We start from the raw sequence: 22,352 nt of genomic DNA, 5'->3' as shown, positions 1-22,352 counted from the left end.
TCATCTGTCAGTGCGACATCCTCAACCGTGTGAGCCTGACATCTACAACCGCAAATCGTGCATAGATGATATGAGTATCCATCTGCACTGGCTGCATCATCTATCCCCGAGCAACTGACACACATATGCTCGATGGGCTCTCTATCACCCTCTAACGGCTCATCATCCAATACAATATGGTGTGCTAATGATGTCCCATGCTGGATGATGGCACCAGTCAATGTTGTGGCCGCCTGAAGAGTCTGTAGCTCCATCGACTCTTTCAGCTCTAATGGGATAGCCTGATGCACATTGGGTTTGGGTGCTAGGGGGTGGCGACTCTCCATGGCTAATCGCCTACGAGCTCTAGGTCTATCTTGGGTAGAGCCGCCACCTCTACCATGAAACTCTCTCATGTCAAAATAATTTGGGCGCACATTGAGCACAAACTCACAATATATTTTTCTCAAAAAATATAATGGCACCTCATAATTATTACAAGGTGGATCATCAAAGACCATCCACCACCTTTGCTAAAAAAGATTCTTCATCTGCACATTGGTACACCAGTGTATGGGAAACCTCTTTGCATTAGGAGGTAATGACTGACCAGTTTTGGGGTCAACAAAAAGGGCACATATCTGTTGTTTAGAAATATTTTTGTTTTTAACTCCATCATATGATAGCCCATTGGCATAGAATTGATGACACCTATCCCTAAAGCTTCCCCATTTGGTAATTTCAGTGGAAACAGCTATGGCACCACTAGCTAATGTTTCTAGGCTAGTGGCGAGGGATTGATGATGGTCAAGTTCAGAAGTTTTCAATTTTACAATCAGTCTATTGATTTTGGATGTATTTTGCCCTAACTGATTAATTAATTCTTCCTGTGTTTCGGTTGTGCGGTCAAAAGGAGGAATTGGGGGTTGTTCTTGTATGTTTTCAGGAGGTGCATTTGGTTGTTCTTGTGGGTTTTCAGGAGGTGCATTTGGTTGTTCTTGTTCTGGATTAGAAGAATCTGGTTTTTGAAACAAAAAATGAAAAAACCTAATCAAAATTAATGAAATTAAATTCAAAATGTAAAACAAATTACATAAACCAGAAAGAAAGACAAAACAAAAACAAAAACTAACCTTGATCCATAGCCTGAGGACAAATTTCACACCCCGTTCGCGGTTTAGATTAAAAAATGGGAAAAAAAGAAAGTAAAAAACGTGCTTTTCGGGTAAATGAGGACCTAGTTTTTTTTAAAAACTTTTTTCATCAGGCACCGCGTACGTGGTTTTACTAGGATTATTAGCGCGTACGCGCTCATTTTCCTATAAGCAGCGCGTACGTGCTAATTTTCCTAGGCATAGTGCATATGCACTCAGTTTCCTAAGCTTAGCGTGTACACACTACCTTTTCTAGGCTCAGGAAGAACAAACCTAAGCGCATATGCGAGAATTTGAAATTTTAAAACTGCGTACACGTTGCCTATTTTTCCAAGTTGTTTTTGGGTGGTGTCCACTTTTTTGACCACCATCTTTGTGCACACGCCCAACCATTCTTTGTAACTTCCCAGATGTCTTTACCAATGCAAATCAGATGTGTCTCCATCCTGATCTTCCATATCCCATAGTTGGTTCCATCAAGTTTAGGATTGTCCTTCCTGAAATAATTAGTAGACATTGGATCTCCTCAAAATGTTAAACTTCTACAAAAGAGGACTAGGCTCTGATACCAATTGTTAGGTCCCAGAGACAACTGAGAGGGGGGGGGGGTGAATTAGTTGTCTAATAATTTTAAACCAAAACCATTTAACCAACTTAATGCTTAATACTGGTAAACTAGTTAAGTATGCCAGTAGACAGTGTTAATAGTAAATTGCTATACCGGTAAAGATTAATGCATGAAACATAAACATAAAATCATCCACAACATAACACCAATATTTGTACATGGAAACCCTATAGGGGGAAAAACCATGGTGGGAAACCTTACCCACAATCAGATGATACTACTACAGATAGTAAGTGTACATAAATGGGGTTTGCACATGCAGAAAGGCCAATAGCCTAGCGCTCACTGCTCAATCACAAAATGGGAGTCACACTGACTACAGTTGGATGGTTAAATCCAATAAGAATGTACTACACAAAATAGCATCTTCATATGCTGGATTCAGTACCGGTGTAATGCTGATACACTTCTACAAAAAACCTAGCTTCACCTTCAAATGATGTCTTCGTGTATACCTCTACTTAATCTTGCATATACCTTCTCATAATTCTTCTTCACATTCCACATTTGATCTTACAAATAAGATCTTACATTTATATCATAACCTAAGACCAATTTTAGTAGGTCGGATCTACAAGATATTACAATAAAAAATTTTTACAAACAATATAATATCTGATGTAATAACCGATTGAACATGTCAGCTTAATGCATTTACAACAATAATAAATCATCTCCATAGCATGCCATACTGATCTGGAAAAGATAAACCTGCCGGTGTAACCCTAGGTAACCCTGGACCTATTTGCCGGTAAAAGCAAATATGCAAATATGAATATACCAATGATTAATTCTTCAAAACAAAGTGTCCACATGATGTCTTCAACATTACCAAGTGTCGGTGATCATTATATCCTACCGGTGAACCATATACCAGTAACTGTGCAATAGTTACTTGCTTGCTGGTGAATGTTGCTGGATCTCCAAAGTGCTAGTGTTTTAGTAGGTGTTGACATTAATGATAAAACCATACCAAAATACCAGCAACATCTACTCAGTTTTAAATCCGAGAAAATCTTACCCATCATTACCAAAAACTATCTCCCTTACACTTCGTTCATGTGGCCTTACTCTGAAATGATTGTATCAGAGCATTCCTTAAATGCTAGATCACTTCACTTTTGACACTATGGATCCTCACACATACTTGCTATAAATGACATATTTCAAATCATTAGAGAAAGAATATTCCTCTCTTCTGTGGTCGTTAATCATCTCTTAAAAGTCTGCATCGTCACCTCGTGGCAAGTCACATGTCTTCGAAGAAGCCTATACATCAAACTTTGAACTTTGTAAAACAATCATGACACAAAATTAGCATGAGAAATGTTGAACTTTGAACTTTGAACCCAAAAGGTTCAAGTTCAAGGTTCAAAGAATGTAAAATACCGACAAGGACTAGCAAAGACTTAAAACCGCGTGGGAGGAAAAACATTCAAAACAACGCCCATTGAACTTTTAACCTTGAACCAAAAAGGTTCAGATTCAAGGTTCAAGTTCAACGTAGTGAAACTTAACAATGGCCGAGCTATATGAGGAAAATTAAACAAATTACTTGACCAACGGATTAAACAGGTATTACTCCGAGCAAGGACATATATAAAATGAAAATTTTATATGGGCCCAACAGTGGCTCTGCATGGGTACTGGGACTTTAAAGTACCAAGCAATGAAAAATCTTTGGTTTCGCAAAATGACTAACCAAGGTTCAACTTACAACAAAACCAACACACTTAAACTAACACAACAAAAGAAAGTATGTACAAACTGACAGGGGATGCCTGTTTACAATTGATACAGTTTTAAGTCCAACCCATTATAGGACAGGGGTAGTTCAAAGCCATCCTGGTAAGCAAGTTTAAAATAATTGGGTCCCTTTACCTCATGAATCACATAAGGTCCCTTCCACAACAACTTAAACTTGCCATGAGCACCTTTTGACTCTCTCCTTTTATCCCATAATAACACCAAATCACCTTTCATGAATTTTCTGGGCCTTACTTTCTGATCAAAAATCTTTTTAACCTTCATCTGATGCTCTGTAATCCTGTCAACCAGTTTTTCCCTTTCTTCTTCAATTCTAGTTAGGTACATAATTCTTTTTTCAAGAGAGCTCTAGAAAAATGCATCTTCTATCACTGTCTGCAACCTAGAAGCTGCTAACTCTAAAGGAAGAGAGAGTTGTGCACCAATGCCATATACCAGCTCAAATGGTGACATCCCTATGGCCTGTTTTGGTGAGGTTCAATCTGCCCATAGTGCTTCATGCAACCTCTTGTGCCAATCCCTAAAATTCTCACTAACCAACTTTCTCATAATGTTGATCAAATTCTTGTTACTCGATTCTGCTTGACCGTTACCCTGCGGATAATAATTAGAAGCGTGTGCCAAGGAAATTCCATGATCATAACAAAATAGACTTAAATCAGATGAAGAGAAATTTGATGCATTATCTGTGACTATTTTCTGAGGGTCTCCAAACCTGACAAGAATATTATCCTTAAGGAATGTACACACAATCTCTGAAGTGGTTTTTTTTAACAGGGATAGCTTCCACCCACTTAGTGAAATAATCCATTGCTGTTAATATGTGAGTATGCCCTACACTAGAAATGGGGTTCAAAGGGCCAATGAAATCTAATCCCCACTATTTAAATGGTTCTTCAATTACCATGGGTCTCAAAGGCAAGGCGACTAAGTGGGGTTTACCTGTAAACAACTTGCACTTCTCACACCTCGCCACCCAGGCATATGCATCCTTGAACATTCCCGGCCAGTAGTAACAATTCCTCAAGATTTTATATGCAGTAACCATAGAAGAGAAATGACCCCCGCATGCCTCATTATGAAAAGTTTTCAAGAGAGCTTCTTAGTGCGGTTTATCCACACATCGGAGGAAAATGCCATCTAAGCCTTTCTTATACAATATGTTATTTGAGATGACGTACTTCGCAACTTTCAACATCAGATTTCTCTTTTCCCTAGGAGAAAGATGATCTAGACAATCTCCATACGTAAGATAATATGCAACATTGGTGAACCAAGAATCCTGATGGCCAACGAATAGGGTTAAAGGTAGACTGTCCTCTTCTTTAAACTCATTCTCTGCTATCAATTTACAAAGGCCCTGTCCTCTAACTAGTTTAGTGGGCTTGATGGCCAAATTGAATTCTTGAGTCTTGGAGACCCAAGATGCTCTATTGTTGATGCCAAATCCTGTTGAGTTAAAACAACTTTTACTGCACAATTGGGAACAAAAATAGTTGCATGTGAATGAAGTATGTAATACCTGAATTGCTTCACAGATTTTACCACCGCATAAGCCTACTTCTCTATCTGTGAGTATTTTAACTAATGCTTCTTCAAGGGGATACTCATGAAAGAAATTGGTACCTCTTCACTATCCTCGCCCTTTTGTACCAAAATCCCAGACATGGTATGCTCAAGTGCATAACAATAAATAATAAAGTCCTTATTAAAGTCTGGATTAACTAGAGTAGGTGCATGCACGATGGCCCTTTTAATCTCTTCAAAAGCTTTCCTGCCTACTTCATTCCATCTAAAGGCTACTTTTTCGCTCATCATATTCACAATGTATTTAGTAGTTTCAGCAAAATCGGGAATAAAACGCCTTAAGAAGTTCACCTATCCAAAGAAGGACCTTACTCCATTTCTATTCGAGGGGAGACTGAGTTGTTGTATCACCTTTACTCTCTGTGGATCAACCTTTACCCCCTCCCGTGAGATGATATGTCCCAGAAGTTTTCCTTCTGTGACACCAAAAACGGACTTTTTAGGATTCAAAGATACCCTAGATGCTCCCTACATCTCATCAGAACTTTTCTCAAATCCCACACATGATGCTTCCTTCTTCTGGAGAAAATATTCAGGTCATCTAAATATACCATGATAATCTTATCCTTCAAATGCCCAAAGGAAAGATCCATCGCCCTTTGAAACGTTGCCCCTACATTAATCAACCCAAAAGGCATTCTGTTATACGCAAAGGTACCCCAGGGGGTTATAAAGGTTGTCTTGTGTTGATCCTACTCTGCCACACTAATTTGATTATACCCAGAGAAGTCGTCCAGCATGGACATCATCTCGGACCCTGAAATAGTTTGTAAAATATGATCCATTGTAGGTAGGGGGTAGTTGTCTTTCAAACTTGCTTGGTTTAAGTTTCTGAAATCGACACAAATTTGTATCTCACCATTTTTCTTCCTAACAGGAACTATGTTTGCAATCCAGGTAGAGTGATGCAGAGGATAAATAATTTGGGCCTTCAACATTTTGTCAACCTCATGAAAAATTGCTTCTACTACCTTTGGATTAAAATTTCTTAACTTCTACCGAAAAGGATTGGCACTTGGTTTCAAAGGAATTTGATGTTAGAACTTACCATCCCTGAAATTCTTCAAATCATCATAGCTCCATGCAAAAACATCTTTAAACTCAACCAACAAATTGACGAACTTCCTTCTCTCCACTTTAAAACAACATTTTCCCAAATTAACAAATTTAGGATCTTCATTGGTACCAATGTTAATTTGTTCATACTCACCAGAGTTTTGAATTACAGGGGTTTTTTTTCCTTTTGTTTAACATATCCATCTTTCCTATCAAAAAGGTGTTCAAGAGAAACTAAACCCTTTGGGATTTTATTTTCTTTTAACTACAACATTCCATCATGTAGTTCTTCAAGTGTATTGGGAGAAAACTCTTTACAACTCGCCTCCAACCCCTCATAAAATAAGGATGTAAAAATGTTAGCATATTGTAGAAAATTCTGAATCTATTTATCATTTTCAAACACCTGTCAGGATTCAGAATTATCAGGCACACTGGGTCTATAAATTAGTTCAACCCAGTAAGTATCAGTTGTGAAATCCGAGTGTGGTACCAGCAAGGCTACAGATACTACCAAAGAATTAGCCTTCGATTTAAACTCCCTAGGAACAACCTCAATCGAAAAAGCATCAAAGGCTTCGATCTCATCCCAAACACGATTCCTATAATGTCTCAATCTCTCATTTTTTACAACAAATAGGCCCCTCACTTGTTTAACAATAAGTTCAGCGTCACCTCTCACCTTCAACTTTTTGATTTGCAATCTCCTCGCTTTAGCTAGACCTAATAATAAGGCCTCATATTCGGCCATATTATTCGTGTTTTGGAATTCCAATTTGAAATAATAAGGAATGACCTTTCCGTGGGGAGGTATCAATACAACCCCGACCCCCGATCCAGAAGATGAACAACTCCCATCAAATTCCATAGACCAAAGTTCATCAGACATACCAGAATCTGTTAACATACTCTCATCTTGAGGATCAGTCGATATCATGTAATTACCAAAGCCACAATCCTGGTACAAAATTTGATCTTTCGGATCATCTGAGGGAAAAACTATGTATTTGGCCTTTGTTTCAGGCTACAAAAGGACTCTCTGTTTTCCAACTATGATCATTACTTGAGACCAATCCATCCTAATTTCCCCTACCATGTCTTTATAGAAGGTGCGACTCAACAACATGCCATAGCTAGAAGGGATGTCAACCACTAGGATTGTCAACTTGATTCTCTTGGCAGGGTGTGCCACTAAAGCGACTTGTGCATCCTTAATTTGCCCTAATAAAGGAACCTGCTTGGAGTCCATGGAGTAACACTTGCCAAAGGTCTTTGTTAGGGTTAAACCTAAAGATTTTTCTATGGCTGAGGGCATGACATTGTTAGATGCTCCTGAATCTATTATACAGTTACTCAACTTGTGCCTATTAATATATAAGGACACATAGAAAGTTTTTGGTTTATTTTCAAAATTGGGTTCAAGGAAATTAGCTTGTATAGGAATAGTCTCTGATGAGCCTTCAGGGATTACTAAAGCAGGACTGACATTATCATGTGCTTGAGAATCACTACTCACGGGTGTTTGGGTTTCACTTGCTAAAGCATGGGCATCATTCCCTTTGACAAATTCAACCAATCTATCTAGCTCCTTCGGGTTTAATTTCAAATACTCAGCCGGAGTAATCTGAACACAAGATGTCTTGCAAAATTCAATGATATCAAAAGGGTTAGTAAAAGAATTAGAACTCAAAGAAGAAACCTCTTGAACAACCTTTGATATACCTCCATGATGGGTCAAAATTTCCTTTCCTTTCACAGTGTTGTGGACGGGTGTTACAACATCTTGAGATTTCAAATTCTGTTGAGTTCTTGTAAGAATTGCATATGAGGAATCTTCCATAGAGACCAACATGTTTCCTCCCCTTTCTGAGTCAAAGACATATTCCATATAATGAATTTCAAAGTCGCTAGGCAGACTTTGGGAACTTCCTTCATCAACTTCTAATATTGTCTCTCCTTTACTAATCATTTGGGAAAAATGAACTATCTCTGGACACGAAGAACCATCATGTTTGTCAGTTAAATGAAACACACAAGAGTTTACCTTGGGGGGTGGTTCTTCAATAGAAAGTCTTTGTTGTACAGGGGGTATTTGTAATTGTCTTCCTCCACCTCCTCCCTGTTGATTAGGATATCTCCTAGGAATTTCTTGATATGGTTGGGAATAGGAAGTACTTGCTTTAGGAGTCTGCCTCTTTAGGGCAATTACATCATTCATTAACCATTGGATAATAGGATCTAAGGAAGTAGTTGGTTGGGCATTAGATGTTTGTACTTCTCTTTTCCATTTACCCACAGTGATTAAATCATCCTCTAATTCAACTGCGAGAGTTTTAGCAGCATTCAAATCTGCAACCCTTTGCCTACAAATCAAGAAACTTATTTCAAAGGGCATAGAATTAATAAAACAACATTTGAGATTATCATCTAAAGGTTTTTGGTTAACTGGAATCTAGTGTAGGATCTTATCAAATCTCACTACAAAGTCCCTCATGGATTCAGGAAACTTCTTTTTCAACTGGGATAACTGAGCTAGGAGTGAGTATTCATCTTCAGCTACCTTAAATCTAGCTTCAAATCTTGTCTTCAAATCCTGCCAGGTCATTATCACACTATTCAGCAAGTGATAAAACCAATCAGCCACCACTCCTGTCAATGTCTGGATAAACAGCCTGATAGGCACGTCTTCATGTTGAACCGCTATTACTCCACAGGCTACACTGAAAGCATTTAGGTGCTCATCTATAGTGACCGTCCCATCCTTGCTAAATTTAGGTAAATGATCTCTAACAGCTTTTGGAAAGGGATTAAGGTTCAAACCTAAATTCAACGGGCCTACAGCTGCCCCCCATGGGTTATTGGTTGCCATTGGAAGTATGATATTAAGAGGAGTAGGGTTAAATGAAATTGGTAAGGCAACACCGTGCATGACCAAAGCTTGGCAAATTGGAGAAGTAGGTGATGATGGTAATGAGGATCGAGGTCTACTTCTTGCCCTTCATTGAGACGAGAAGGTAGGTTGGTAAGTGAAATTTTGCAGTTCTTCAAAGATGGGATAAAAAACACCCCCTTCTTTGGGATCTAGTATACGGCCTTGAGTCCAGTGTGGAACAATCAGGGTAACAAATGTCTGGGATACTGTAGTTGATTATCAGGGACGTAAATAAAGAAAACCCTAGGAACAACTACCCTTTCAAAGACTAACATAGGCTGATCCGCTTGTCTTTCTATTGCATTAAGAAGAGAACTTATTCTATCATACTCCGCTCGACTTCTTCTATGCCTCCAAGCTAGAGTACCCATCTCAGAGGTAATGTTACTTTGTTCTTCTTGTACCCAGATTAAATTTGGTTGCAAAAGAGGAAAAAACCCTTCAAGAGGCAATACCATTTATGAAGAACAAAGCATAACTGTAATGATGACCTTGTTTTAAAATTAATTGTTCTTATCTCTCCCCAAAAATATGTTGGTAAATAGATTTGTCTCTCTTTATTTATTTAACCTTGCACATTATGGCTCACGAAAAGAAAGACAAATTCCCTACCAATCAATTGGAAAATCATTATATTTGATTAACCTCTGAATTAAGGTACAACTCCCTCTAATAAATATTCAATCAGCTCCAAATTACACACAATCAATAGAATGCTTTTCACCAGAAAGCACTAAAAGGTAATTCCATTCACCAGTCAATAGAAAATGAATGCAAGCACTGATTCATATATAACTCTTTAAATAAAGCCGATAGACTTCACACGTACACTTGTAGATGTCTAAAAATGGTCAATGCTTGTGGAGTCATACTTTAACATCTGCGCATTGCCTTATTTTTAGGGTTCTTGCGTTGCATTAACATTTCTTCTATGTTGCGCACTTGGTCTTTATCATTTGCGAGCATCGAGTCCTTCTTCTACATTCCTCATTTTTCTTGCTTTCAAATTTGGTCTTGTCGATAACAATCTTCAGTCATGATTTTGGTCGATCTTATCCTGTCGCATCAATGTGCGTGCTCATTTGTCATATTTTGGACATCGTCAATCCTAATCGATGATAGAATTAGGGTTTTGTCATCTTGTCAATCTTGTCATCTTGCGATCGATTCGTCATTGATCCTCGTTCTTGTCAATCTTGTCATCTTGTGATCGATTCATCATCAATCCGCGTCCTTGTCAATCTTGTCATTTTGTGATCGATTCGTCATCGGTCCTTGTCCTGGTCAATCTTGTCATTTTGTGATCGATTTGTCATCGATCATTTTCCATTTCAATCATGTCAATTTGGATCAATTAGTCATTGTTCCTCATCAATTGGCGCCTATCAATTTGATCTCTTTGTCAATCTTGGTCAATTTGTCAACCAATCACAGTCATTTATCAACATTGGTCCTTTGTCAATCAGAATCATGATCAACTTGACTCTACATCAATTATCTTTTGTCAAGACCTAATTGTCATCCTTGCATTTCTAATTCATCTTCTAGGGTTTTATGATTTATTCATTTAATCTTGTTTGTCATTTTCCCTCTAGGTTAAATAATTTATTTATTTATCCTAAGTCCTCTTGTCACAATTAAATATTTATTTAATTGGCTAATTAATTCCCCCTCTTTTTATGAATTAATTAATGAATGAAAAATTATTAATTAATTCACCTAATTTACTAATTTCTCCTAATTCCTAATTTTCTATTTCTCCTATTTTCTTTAATTTTTCTAATATTTCTCCTAATTTCATGGGAATGGCATTTCAATCTTGTCATAATTTTTCATAATTTGTCAATCAATCAATCTTGCATGTCATAATCTTGTCATAATTTGTCAATCAATCAATCTTGCATAGAAAGTGTCAATTTTGTCATAATTTGTCATATTTGTCATTCTTGATTTGAAATTTCCTTTCAAATCTCTTCATGCTAATCTTGTCATCTCTCCAATTTGTCTATAAATTGGATGATTTTCTTCAATCAAAAGATCTAATCACATTTTCAGAGGAGCTAATCACATTTTCAGAGGATCAATCACGCTTCTAGTATCCTTACAATGCCATTTCATCTTGTCAATCTTGCTTTCATACTATACTTTTGCATTTGTAGGTGAGATCTACAAACAAAGTAATTTGAAGGAGAAAGAAGGACAATGGAGAATTATGGAGGAGATATTCGCGTTTGTAATGGTTTGCATTTGGTTTGATTATCTTGTCTTCATATCTCTATTGAATGTTTTTAGGATTTCTTATCATTGCAATCTGGTTTTTGTGATTGAGCTAGTTTAATATCTATTGCTTTGATGAATTCCAAATTCCTATCATACAACACTAAAACAAAATAAAAAGCCTTTTAAAGATGAAATTTGCTAATAATTTTCTGCACACATAGAAAGTATAACGACTCCTTCCTTGAAACAGATTTTCACAGAAATCAAATTCTAAAATAACAAACACACAGATTTGAAATCAAAGAGAACTGTTAATGAGATTTTCATTCATTGATGAATATCCACCTTCTGCATACACAACATCTTTAGCTAATTTAAAAGATAGTCTTTTCAAAAACTTAGTGAACCATTTCAAAGTCATTATAAAACATATATATAGGTCGCCAAACCAATAGTTTTTAACCAGAATAAAATTAACTCGTAAGAGTTAATAGAAAACAACCCTAACTATATAACCAAAACTAAGGAAAATGATAAGACTCGCTGGCAAATAACTACCAGTAGTGCTAGTCATGTTGTCTGCTTGGTTCTGGTGTGATCGCTCGGGTTGGTGTTTTGGATAGACACCATCACTGCCTTCACCGCACTCCACTCTCGATGCACCTTTGAAAATTATTGAATTAGAGTTACGTGTGGCAAACTGATGTGAATTACCCTCTGCTTCCAGGGCTCCTTCTTTCTCTTCACCATCTGCACTTTGTCTCTATGAGAATCTAGGTGATCAAGACAAACTGTGAGCATCGACTCCACTTTGGAAATCCTCATGAAATCTTCCACAGCCAAGGATTTCTCCACTTTGATTTGTTTAATGTGGCTGCTAAACTGGTTAATCATCTCTATGCTATCTTCCAAGGTTTCGCTATCTTCTTTAAGCAATTGAACATCCACACAGTCCAAATCCTTCTGCATGGTCGCCCTTAAAGCTATTAATTCGCCACGCAGACTAGTTGATTCATTATGACCCTGTTCAATAATCTAGTTGTGCCATTCAATACTCTCTTTGCAAATAAACATTACATCTTCATTTAACCCTAGCACGTGATTTTCAGCAAGAAAATTCATCAGACCATAACGCTGAATATCGCGCATCTCTTTTGAAATCACTGCCCATTTAGTTTTCTCTTTATGCCAAGAGATTAAGTCAGAATCCAATGCCTTGATGACTTCATTAGCATCTTTGAAGATCTGGACTGAATCCGTTATGTAATTGGTCGCTTGATGCATGTTTGAGGTGAGCCATTCTGAGAAAACTTCGACAATCATCCTATTTCGTTGAACCTCATCAAAGAATTTCTGATTACCAGGTGATTTTGGGCTAAATGGTCTTGAATTTTGAGACAATGGTAATGGGCTATTCTACAGAGCATGAATATACTAAGCCATTTGCGTTAAATTTTGTTTGAACTCAGCCTTATCTCTTTCGTCTTTCCAAGTACGAGAGATAATTCGTTTAGTCGAAGTCTCCCGATGTTTCACATCTACGGCTCTGGTTTCGACCCCCAAATCAACTCGTTCAATAGCATAGTCTTCTTCTGAAGCAATAACAACATCTTTTTTGGACACGGGTTTGGCAATGTCTGTGGTCCAATGCTTCGTGCTTTCGTCGAAATCAATCATGGCCTCCATTTTTATCTTTTTGGACTTTGTAGACTTTCCCAGACATTTACTCACAACATCCTCCATTGATACTGAAATAGAAACCACGTTCCTTTTCCTAGTGATTGAATCACTCAACCACTTGGGTGCCAGAGTTAGTTCCTTAGATGACATGGGTGGAAATCCTGCTGAGGGTGGCAATGTGGCACTGTCTACATGAGACTGGATATCAAGTGTCCCTGGATCCTGGAAAGTAGTGTCTACGCTAGTTGAAACCTTGTCTGTATTAGAAATAGGGGATGCCATATCACACAATGCTTCCTCTGCATCTAGATCAAGAATGAGATGGCGAGCCAATAGCTGAAAGCTCTTCTTGGACCTTGACCTGGTAATTCAACCACCAATAGCAAGCTCAACCCCGATGTCAAGTTTCTCTTCTTTAATCCTTGCCTGCCTTTTTCCTGCAACAGAAATGAGAATGTTAGTTAAAATAGAAGTTTTGCTTGCGGTATTCCTCTTCCCACTTTTGCTTCTTGAACTGGTTGCTCTTGCCGGCTAGAATTGGCAACTCCTAAGCTAATTTTTTGTCTTGTGAATTACATTGAAAGTGCGTGTCTGAATACTATCCTCCATCTTTTTACTCCAATCCACCTCGGGAAGAGGCTCATTATGCACCCACTTCAGAAACTCGGAGTCAAGTATATCCTCATCATCAGTGGTGACACCTGTAGTGTCCATTGGCAATTTCATGTTGTGGATTTGCTTCAAGGTTAACCTGGACCAACTCCTTTTCCTTACTTCAAGTTTATCCTGGCAACCCTCCCAATAATCCTCCAACTGAGGAACATGTTGATCAGGCACCATTTTCTTCACATATTGAGCAATGAAACCTTTACTATCAAAATTATCTCTTTTGACAAAGGTCTTCAAATGAGACCTTTTAAATTCTAGCTCAAGATTTAGCGCATCAGAGACAGGCCTATAGTTGTAATGGCCTAAATCAATGGGGAAAATCCCACTTGTGTCGGAGTCATCACCATAATCCTTTGTGACATAGGCAAGCTACCTGGAAATTTTGATCAAAATACAAGAGTCTGAAACATACCTGGGTAACCTAAAGGGTTCACCTTTAAATCCTCCAACCCTTAGGTAACTGGAGTGATTAAATTGTGTAAAGAAACTTCCATAGATGTTAACAAGTTCAATAGCTTCTGCAGACATCCTTCTATGCAAGTTACCTTGTAATTCAAAGGTCAACCTCCCAGCGAAAATATCATTCCAAGGGAGATAATCATCAACATGCCCTTGTAAAGTCAAATTAGGATGATACTCATAAATTCTTATGCCTTGAACCCATTTTGCATGGGACAATCCAGACCATTCTCTCACACAGGCAAGCATATATAACAGGTAGGAAGACATATAAAAGTTAGGTATTCCAAGATAATTACTCAAACCTTCATGTAACCTTTCCGCAATAACAGTTCCCCAATTGATGAACTGATTTTTATTTAGAGTGACCTAGATGAAGAAATACATACATTCCTCCCAAAAGAAAGAGTGGGAATTACCCTTTACTCTGCTTAACAATATTACCAAGTCTCGGATTGTGGGAATTAAATACTCACGGGTTAGAGGTCTCAGCAGCCTTGAACCTCCTTTCTGGAATTTCAGAAGCCAATTCCGTGCAATAACTGTTCTATAATACTTCTTTTTCTTGGAGAAAATTCCATAGGATTTTCCAATCGTCTAGCCTTCGTAGGGTTCTCGGTGTGGGATACCCATAGTTTCCATTACTGTATGTCTATCTACAGATAACAAAACCTCACCATTATTTTTCCTTATGCATCTATTACCCTTGTCATAGTGATTCATACATTCTAAAACTAATTCAGGGCAAGGAGTAGCTGTGGGAAATGCAACCGCTTCTAATAACCCACTATGTGCAACATCTCTCATCATAGGATCTGCGGCTGGGTTCCGGACTCTTTCTAGAAAATCATCTAAATCCAATTGAACTAATGTTGTATCACCTAATTCCGATAAAGAGCTTACAAGGGAAGACGAGCTCATCAATTTGGGCAAAATAGGCCTCATGTTTTGCTCGTGATTTTCTCCAATTAATCTCAGGCAAAGAAGGAAAGTGGAAATGGAAACAAATAGCTAACAGAATACCCAGATCTTTAAAACAAACTGCAACAATTTAGAAAGTTGTTGAACATACCTTCCTCTATCCTCTGAAAACCCCTATCACAGTCTATTTCTCTCGCTCCAAAACTGCTTCTCAAAACCTTCTCAAGATAATAATAATATTGATGTGACATCTACTTAGTTTTAAAGCCGAGAAAATCTTACCCATCATTACCACAAACTATCTCCCTTACACTTCGTTAATGTGGCCTTACTCTGAAATGATTATATCGGAGCATGTCTTAAATGCTAGATCACTTCACTTCTGACACTATGGATCCTCACACATACTTTCTATAAATGGCAGATTTCAAATCATTAGAGAAATAATATTCCTCTCTTCTGTGGCCATTAATCATCTCTTAAAAGTTTGCATCGTCACCTCGTGGTAAGTCACATGTCTTCCAAGAAGCCTATACATCAAACTCTGAACTTTGTGAAACAATCAGAACACAAAATTAGCATGAGAAATATTGAACTTTGAACTTTGAACCCAAAAGGTTCAAGTTCAAGGTTCAAAGAATGTAAAATACCGACAAGGACTAGCAAAGACTTAAAACCGCATGGGAGGAAAAACATTCAAAACAATGCCCATTGAACTTTTAACCTTGAACCAAAAAGGTTCAAGTTTAAGGTTCAAGTTCAACGCAGTGAAACTTAACAATGGCCGAGCTATATGAGGAAAATTAAATAAATGACTTGACCAACGGATTAAATGGGTATTACTCCGAGCAAGGACATGTATGAAATGAAAATTTTATATGGGCCTAACACCCTGTCATCTCCCATGCCATTAAAGATATCCAAAAGTTGTTTGCCTATTGGTATGTCAAAACCAAATTCTTTTTTGCCTATACCGGGAACTTCCTTAGTGATGTATAACAATATACATACAAGTAAGTTACCAAATCTGAATGTGCATTTCTTTTCACCCTTAATTTTCTTCAGGTTGTCAATCAATTCATCTTTTAGCCATTCACATATGTCAATCTTAGTGTTGCTATTCACCATGTCATAAGAACTCTTGATACATAAACTAGAAACAAACTTTAATCTATTAGCATGTGTAGTCTTGTATCCTAGTATCATGCTAATGAATCTTACATTATCATCCTTTACATCATTTACTCTCAAGGATCTGTTGTCATGGGTTGCATTGGTTAGGGTCATCACAGTGTTGTTTGTAACCTTTTTAGTTTTATCAGGCCTGCTACCGATGGAAGGTAAGCCAGTCACTACCTTGACTGCTTCTCTTGTAATCTTATGTATGGAGTCAAGCTAAAAGAATTCCCCATGAACTCTGCTAAGCACAATTCTTACAACTTCCTTGGGAAAATCAGGAATGCTAAGTATTTCCACAAAACCTAGGGTTTCAATTATCGTGTGTTCCGGTTTCACATTACCATTTTCATCACAAATTACAGTCCTATACATGTTCATTATCTCATCAACACCAAGTTCCTCAATATGACAATGTATGTATATCCTAGGGTCTTCAGCATAAGCAAATCCTTTGGGTATTTTAGAAAATGCTCCTAGGGTATCATCCTTCTTTTCTATTTCGGGTATAATCTTAAATACGGGCCTAGGGCATTTAATCACTTCAATTACAGTAGGGTTTGCGATGAATTCAGGTGCAGAGGAGGAAGCCATTTGATAAATACCTTAATCTGCCTTTAGGTTTGAAGGCTTGATAGATTTTTCTTCACTTCTCGATGTGGATGCCTTCGCTCAGGTTTTTCGCACTCTGAGGAAATTTGAGTGCTCAGTGAGTGAAAAAGAGTGAAAAACACTTGATTTATAATGTCATTTCTTTCAACTACCATAATAAATGCCTATCGGTTAAGTGAAAACTTAACTCATCTACCGGTAAAGAAGCATTTCATCTTCTTACCATCAACCGAGGGTAAACTAGCATGTTTTCAATTTGTTGTCATACCCCCAAGGGATTTCTTTTCAGTTAGATGAAGAATCTCTTGTCGGTGGAGTGATGCTCTGTTCTACCAGTGAAGAAATAGCCTCATCAACATTATGATCTCTCTTTCTAATCCATTGTTTTGAAAATTCTTTCTTTACCTCATCAACCTTCTCTTTACCTTTCAAACTGGGTCCTTTGTTATTTGCCGGTGATGCCTTACTTCTACATAATTTTGCAATATGTCAAATCTTGTTACAAGCATAACAAGTCACATTGTTTTTTTGAATAGCTTTTCCATATCCTATGCTAGTATGTGTTTTGCATTGATTAGATAAGTGTCCAAATCTTCCACAAACATAACATCTTACATTCATTCTACAATGTTCTAAATTATGACCAATTTTGTTGCATTTAGAACATTAAGCGGTGGGTGTATTAGTGTTCTGATAGTTTCTAGATCTACACTGATTTGCTCTATGTCCATATTTGTTATAGTTAAAGCATTTCCCATTAAATTTGTATGCATTAGGTTGTCTTACCGGTTTACTGTGATCATGATTGTTTGCAGTACCAGAGCTTTCACCAACTTCAAAGCCAAGTCCATTTGTGTCTCCATTATGTTTCTGATTTTTCAGCATATCATCAAGTTCTTCTAAACTTTTCTTGAATTTCTCCGTATGTTGATTTGCAGTAGCCAACTCATTTTCCAAAAAATCTTTCTATCTCATGAGCTCAGTTTTATCATGTTCCAAGTGAATCAGATTTATCTTCAAAATATCATTTTCATAACTGAGTCTTAGATTTTCATTTCCAACATCATTGATTCTCCTAGCCAAGTCATCTTCATTCTTCTTTTTGTCTTCAATGTCTTTACAAAATCTCATAGTCATATCTTGGACCTCATTCCTCAAGGTCATGTTTTCTTGCTTCATCTTGCTTACAAGATCATTAAGAGTTTCTTTTTCATCATCGTCATTTTGTATCTTCTCATGAAGTTCTCTTCTTTTTCTTCTAGCAATAGTAAGATTCTCCTGAAGTCCTTGAATGATTTCCTGTGCAGCCTTCAGATCATCTTCAAGTTTGATATTCTTCAACTTTTCTGCATCATAATCTGCAAGAGTTGTTTCCAATTGCTTTCTCAAATTATCCATCTATACCGGTGTCAAAATCTCCCTCAAGATGTTAGGCTTTTGAAAATAGAGGACTAGGCTCTGATACCAATTGTTAGGATTCCCAAAGATACTGAGAGGGGGGGGTGAATTAGTATCTTGCCGGTTAACATATTTTATGATCTTATTAAACAAATTGCATTCCAAAACAGTGTGTCAGTAAACAAGAATTAATGCAGTAAATAAGAACAATAAGCACAGCATAGAAATCACACCATAACACAAGATTTTTAACAAGGAAACCCGGTGTGGAAAAAACCTCGGTGGGATTTGTGACCCACAATATTCACTCTCTGGCCAATAAATGAATATTACTTACAATAGGGGCCTGCACATGCAGGAAGGCCATTTGCCTAAAGCTCACTGCTTAATTACAAAAGGAAGTCTCACTGACTTACAAAATGGATTATGTGAATCCAATATAATGTATTGCTTCGGTTCAGCATCTGCTATGCCAGGTTCAGTACCGGTTTAAGCTCATACAATAACCATAAACCTTACTCCAAAATATGCCTTAATATTCACATGTTCGCATCTACCTCTTACATAAATGATCTACAAGATCTCAATACTTATATATGAGTCCTATTACAATTCACCTTGTTGGCTTACAAAAAGATATTTCAATTAAATACAAAATGCAATATTCAAAATCCTGTCGGTTGGTGTGTGGGTAATCATCTTTGTTGTTGTCGGTAAACTATCTGTCGGTGCCTGTCGGTGCCATAGGATTGCAAGGTTGCCATCAATGACAATACCTTCAATCACCTACAATTTCTCATTGGAGTGTGCATTTGCCAACAAAAATGATCTCCGAGACTGCCATTGTGTTTCTCTCTAATGATATTCTCCCTCATAGAACATTGAGGAGTGTATAATTGATGCCCCTTGAAGAGCAATCCATCCTGCAACATAAAATAAGAAAACTCAACATGAAAAGAGTCAAAAAACTTAGTACATACATCATATGCATCCTTGAAATCATTATCCTCCTTGTACATGGCCTTAAGAGAATCAACACCAACACTTTGCAACTAAATTTCTTGGACAGTGAGGGTTCTCCTGCTCAAAGCATCTGTAACCTTATTAGTATCACCCTTCTTGTGCTTGATGGTAAAGGTGTAAGGTTGGAGTTTTTCAACCCACTTTGATGTATTTTTGGTTCAACTTCTCTTGCCCATTAAGAAAACTCAATGCGTAGTTATCAGTATAAACAATAAACTCTTTTGGAAAAATGTAATGGCGCCACTTTCTGAGTACTTACAACATGGCATAAAGCTCCAAATCATAGGTTGAATACCTCTGCTTGGCCTCATTCAACTTCTCTGAGAAGAATGCCATCGGATCTCCTTCTTGACTAAGGACCGCACCTATTTCCTGCTTGCTTGCATCACATTCAACTGTAAAAAGTTGATCAAAACTAGGGAGCCTCAAGGTGGGAAGTTTTGCAACTTTCCTCTTCAAAATCTCAAAGCTTTGGGTTGCTTGCTCTGTCCATTCAAACCTGCATTTGATTCCTCCTTTTATAGTGTTAAGGATGGGAGCACAAATATGACTAAAGCCCTTGATGAACTTTCTATAAAAAGTATCCAATCCATGAAAAATCCTAACATCACTTACTGTCCTAGGTGTAGGCCAAATTACAATAAGATCAACCTTAGAAAGATCCATTTTCAAACATCCATTTGAAACTACAAAGCCTAGATACACCAACTCACTTTTCATGAATTCACACTTCCCTAGATTGATTACCAATTTCTCCTCATGAAGCTTCCTCAAAACCTGATCCAAATGATTCAAATTCTCTTCCTTGGACCTGCTAAACACCAAGATGTCATCAAGATAAACAATAATGAATTTTCCAATAAATTCTGCCAATACCTCATTCATGAGGCGCATAAAGGTACTAGGTGCATTTGTGAAGCCAAATGACATCACCATCCACTCATATAAGCCCTCATTGGTTTTAAAGGTTGTCTTCCACTCATCACTAGGTCTGATTCTGATCTGATGGTAACCTGACTTCAAATCAATCTTTGAAAAGTAGCATGACCCTCCAAGATAGTCCATTAGGTCTTCAATCCTAGGCATAGGAAACCAGTACCTAATTGTGATCTTGTTGATGGCTCTAGAATTAGTGCACGTCCTCCATGTTCCATCTTTTTTTGGTGCCAACATAGTTGGTACAACACACCAGCTTAAACCCTTCCTAATCAACCCCTTATCCAAAAGTTCTTGCACTTGTCTTTCTATCTCATCATTCTGACTAGGAGTCATCTTGTAGGCAATTTTATTAGGCAAGGTCACTCTAGAAATCAAATCAATTTGATGATTGATCTCTCTTATGGGAGGCAAGTTATCAAGCATGTCTTTGGCCACAACTCCCTTATATCTATCCAACATGGTTTGCACTTCCCTAGGAATCTCTCCTTTCTCACTATTTCCTTTCTTGGACTCATCTTTTGGGTGTAAAACTAAAGCATAGCCTTGGGTCTCTTCTTGTTTGAGGACTTCCAAAAACTCCTTTCCACTAAGCAACATGACATGTGGACTAACAATCTTCTCTTACCATTGATTAGGTAAGGGATCCATCCTAAATTGTCTACCATTCTTGGTAATGACATACACATTTCTCTCACCATCATGATGTGCTTTGACATCATGCTGCCAAGGGAGACCTAACAATAGGTGACAAGCATCCATAGGAAGGATATCACACAAGATCCTATCCTTATAGTCCCCCATTTCAAAATCTACCCAGGTTTGTTCATCTAATACTACATGTTGCCCCTTGTTAAGCCATGATACTCTATAAGGACTCACATGTGGTAACCTTCTAAATTTTAACTTCTCTATAATTTCTAAAGAAACAATATTCTTTGTGGATCCAGAATCAACAATCACTTTGAAAACCTTATCATGAGACTTACAAGTAGTTTTGAAGAGCGACTTTCTTTGTGGGGGCTCTTTGCCTTGGGTACCTTCAACAATGCCCTCCTTAGCATAAGGCTTTCTCCATCCAAGGTGGGACCTGCATTTCCCATGGGTGAATTGACACTTTGTCCATCATCTTCTTGTTGGCATTTTTAGTTTGTTGGCATTTTGCATATAGATTGCATTAATGATATGTTGTCATTGATGTGAATTGAACCGGTAATGGTATTCATGTTATTGCTGATATTGTTGTTTTTGATATTGGCTAGTAACCAGTAGGAAGAGATTTGTGGAAGATGTTGTAAACCGATGTAAAGGGTTAAACCTTTCTATGCAATGTAATCGGTCAACCCTATCAGTTGTTAAACCCTAACCGATCAAGTTTGTTGGTTTATTATCTGATGAGCGGTAATGATGCAGACACATGTGATCATTGTATGAGGATAAGTTCAGATTGTTTTGGTGCGTTTGTTTGTTGTCTAGGGAAAGAACAAAGTGAACTGCATCTAATGCATAGCGCGTGATGAGTTACAAAGTCTGATGAAGCGGTGATCATGGAGCGGTTGGAATTATTGAAGAATGTGAAGAGATTGTTATGATTTCTAACGGTCAAGATTGCACCGACTTGTTTGTAATATCGATGATGAAATTAGGTTTTTTTGTGTTACCGACCTAATTGATTTGTATTTAAGGTCGATGAAGTTGTTTGTAAAAATTGTTGGCAAGATTGGCATAAACCTATTGACTGTGTAGTTCCCTAACCAGTGAATGGATCTGTACTTTGAGTAAAGGCAAATTGAAGCTTAAAAGGATCTGATCAAGCAAATGTAGTGCTATTCAGACAGATCAAGAAAACTTGTTGTTTTCTAACAATTACACCAAAAGTGAAATCCCTTAACTGGGTAAGCTCTAACAAACTCGGTTACTTATTAAATCCTCTAACAAGGTAGTCCATTAGCTTCGATTCTTAAATCCTCCAACGAGGTTACTCCTAACATGGTATTGTGCTTTTCATCAAGGCATATTTGTAAATCCTTCAACCGGGTGATTCCTAACTGGAATAAGTTCTTAACAAGACTTATTGTAAAGCTTTAACAGGGTTGGCTCCTAACAGGGCGAACTTCAGAAGAGTTCAGATAGCTATCTTTTTGAGTCTCATCTC

The sequence above is a fragment of the Cryptomeria japonica genome, chromosome 3 (genome assembly GCF_030272615.1).
Source record: "Cryptomeria japonica chromosome 3, Sugi_1.0, whole genome shotgun sequence".
Taxonomy (NCBI): Eukaryota; Viridiplantae; Streptophyta; class Pinopsida; order Cupressales; family Cupressaceae; genus Cryptomeria; species Cryptomeria japonica.
This window is presented reverse-complemented; position numbering follows the sequence as displayed.